Source organism: Microtus pennsylvanicus, chromosome 10, assembly GCF_037038515.1.
Source record: "Microtus pennsylvanicus isolate mMicPen1 chromosome 10, mMicPen1.hap1, whole genome shotgun sequence".
In the NCBI taxonomy this organism is placed as follows: Eukaryota; Metazoa; Chordata; class Mammalia; order Rodentia; family Cricetidae; genus Microtus; species Microtus pennsylvanicus.
This window is the reverse complement of record NC_134588.1, coordinates 8,813,378-8,817,173: the sequence shown is the minus strand read 5'-3', so window position 1 is coordinate 8,817,173 and position 3,796 is coordinate 8,813,378.

The window sequence follows — 3,796 nt, the reverse complement described above, 5'->3', positions numbered from 1 at the left end:
ATAATCAAACACCGTTGCCTGCAGGGAGTAACCCAAAGGGTACTAAGAGAAATGAAATCTGGCAGATGGATGTGTTCCACTTTATGGAATTTGGTAAATTAAAATATGTACACCACACCATAGACACGTATTCAGGTTTTCAATGGGCTACTGCCCTGAGCTCAGAAAAGGCTGATTCAGTAATCACACATTTATTGGAAGTTATGGCCATCATGGGTATACCTGCACAAATAAAGACAGATAATGGTCCAGCATATGTATCTAAGAAAATGAAATGCTTTTTTGATTATTATAATATAAAACACATTACAGGTATACCAAACAATCCTACAGGTCAGGCAGTTATAGAAAGATCAAATCGTACTGTAAAGGATATGCTGAACAAACAGAAAGGGACCGAAAATACCCCCAGAAATAGATTACATAATGCTTTATTAACCTTGAATTTTCTTAACGCTAATGAGAAAGGAACGACAGCAGCAGAGAGACATTGGATAATGGAAAAGTCTGCTGAACTAAATCAACCGATTTATTTCAAAGATGTGCTGACCTCTCAGTGGAAGCCAGGAGATGTGCTACGTTGGGGAAGGGGTTTTGCTCTTGTTTCCACAGGAGAAGAAAAATTGTGGATACCATCAAAATTAATAAAGTTTCGATTTGAAGAGGAGAAACCTCTTGGAAAGGAGAAATGACAACTTATCTACAATGATGATATTCATACAGGCGGTAAGAAAAACATATAGAATGGGGGCAGGGTTCTGTTCTTATCTCCACAGGAAAACACTCATCTTTGAGAAATTCAAGGGACCCTGGATGTTTGGATACTGACAGATGGAAAAATACCTGCCCGATAGGAAATATCAAGAAAACTGAATGGGTTGTGTAAGTAATATTAAACCATATTTCTAAATTTATAAAGCTGATTTTGAAGTTGGACTCTGGCTCAGTCCCTCTCCAATTCCAAGCCTGTTAGTAAGAGAAAAACCCAGAGTTTCTGGAGTTTCTGTCTCATGTCAAGAGCCATGATGTGGGACAGATAGAAATATGAGTTTAGAAAACATCTTTGCTTTTCTTCATATCTATCATACTTTTCATTGAATATATCTATCATGTCTTTCATTGAATATATATATATATATATATATGTCTATATGATTAATGCTTAAGTTTCTCATAATGAACAATGAGTTTTTCCTGAAGTGACATTTGAAGTTTCCAGGAAGAAGATGGGGCCCCATAACAACAACTCCACCTGGTTGATATGACGTCATGATACTGATAGCGCTACAACAAGACCTGCTTTGGGTACCAGCTGCACAAGACAGTTCCAACTTGGTTAGCTGAAATGGTGCACATCTTATACAACATTTTGGCCAGACCTGCACAAAATACTCAGAGACTATTGGCAATTTTAAAAGACATTGATCTTGAAATTTAACCATCATTTTACTTTCACAGGATCCCCCAGAAAGAACATCGCCCCCATGACAGCTGGAAGTAATTCTAGAGGACGACGTCCCCTCTCCCAGTAAAGTTTGCCCTTGGGTTTAGGGACATCATTTAGGGATTGATTATAATTAGTATACGATTGAGGGTTGGGGGAGGAATTTTATAAGCTCAGGGATCATTTTGAAAAAAAAAAAGAGGGATGATGGGATAATAGATTTGTAATTGTGAGTTACTGTTTTTAGACAAATATATTGGTATAGATTCTTGTATATTGATACAAAGTTAAATTATATTGACTATTGGATGCATGCATGTTTCTACCTTGTTTAAAACATTTTTATGTATTGACATATATTGTATTGTATATATTTACCATATTGCTGTGTACATTTCTACCTCTGATTAAGATACTTATATAATGTTTGTGTATTGATATATATTTACCTACTGCAATGTATATTTGTACATTGTTTATATTTGGAGGTCATTGTCCTCATTTGTTTCACAGTTGTTTATTGTCTTAATCTTTAAGTTAGATAGATATTGAGAATTATATAGACTAATAGTCATCTAAGTTTGTCATTTATAATTAGACTAATCAGGTTCTTTAGATATATAGAGATTATACTCAGTATAGATAGATAGTCTTCAACTTCTTCAAAGAGCTGTAGAAAATGGCCTTTAATCTAACTCAGAGTTTTGTGGTAGTGAGACACAATTGCTCCTGGCAACACCACTCTATTCCCGAGAGAATGTTGAGCACCAAAGACACTCCACCTGGAGCCTTTCCTTTTGGCAGAACTGGCCTTGGGGCAAAGAAATGCCCATACCTCAACCACTGACAAAGATACAGAGCGTGCATCAATGGATAAAACAGGGCTGTCTTATCCTGCCAAGACAGGGTAAGATAGTTTTGAAAAGTTGCTTGCCTTTGAAAATGGTGTGTCAGTTATGTTAGGCCTTAGCCAAAGTTGGTTGCTTCAACGCTGCTAATGTGACTTTGGGTGATTGCCTAGGTAGCTAGTTGTCTCTGTGATTTGTTGCATGTTTTGGAAGTTGTTTTACTGAACTTCCTAATTAACCAGGTAACATTATTTCCCTTCTCAGATCTTCGATGGGGTTGAAGACTATATAGATATAGTTACTTTTCTCTCATGACTTGGCCAAGTTATTTATTATACAAGACCTAAGCTAGTTAGAATAGGATATTTGTACTTATTGTATATAATTTCATAGTAGGTTTAGAACTCTCTTATTTAAACAAAAGGGGGAGGTGTTACGGGAGGTCCTCCCACTCCTCCAGCCTATCGCCGCTGAGATACCAGCCCCTTGGGGTGTGGTCTCTCTCCCTTTAAAAAAAGCGGCCACTTCCCTCTCCTCTCTCTCTTCACTTCCTGCTCCGCTGGTGACTTGACTTCCTTCCTGGTTACGCAGAGGGCTGACAGTGATCTGTAAGTTTTTTCCCCTTTAAATAAATATCACCCTATTAATCATAATCCCAAATTGGTGTGGCATTGTTTGTGACTTACGCCTTCAACCCCCTCCATCCACCCCTCAGAGAGGGTAAGGCAAATTGCTTTGAGGAAGATCCAAGGCCCACCCTACTATATCTAGGCTGAGTAAGGTATCAATCCAAAGATAATAGGTTCGAAAAAAGCCAATACAAGCAGTAGGGATAAATCCTGGTGCCACTGCAAGTGGCACCGCAGTCTGTCTCAGCCATACAACTATCTCTCACATCCAGAGGGACTAGTTTGGACTTATGCTGTTTCCTTTTCTGTCCTGCTGGTGTTGATGAGCTCCCATGAGCTCAGATAAGCTTTCAGTGGGTGAACCATCATGGTCTTAACTTCTTTGCTCATATTCTCACTCCTCCCACTCTACAACTGGATTTTGAAAGCTCATTCCAGTGCTCCGATGCAGGTCTCTGCCTCTGCTTTCATCAGTACCTGGATGAAGATTCTATGCTTATATTTAAGATATTCATCAGTCTGACTGCTGGCCAAGGGCAGTTTGAGCACTCTCTCTTGTATTGCTTAGGTTCTTAGCTAGGGTCATCCTTAGGGATTCCTGGGAATTTCTCTAGTACCATGTTTCTTACTAGTACCATAATGATTTCCTCGATTAAAATATCTCATTCCTTACTCTCATCTCTGTCCTTCCTCCATCTCAACTATCCCATTCCCTCAAGTTCTCCTCCCCCTTCCTATCTCCCTCATCGTCCCCTTCCACTCTCCCTACTCTACCCACAGCCATGCTTTCTATTTTGTCAAGAGATCTTGTCTATTGCCCCCTTTCTGGTGAATCCATATATGTTTTCCTTAGAGTTTACCTTCTTACTTAGCTT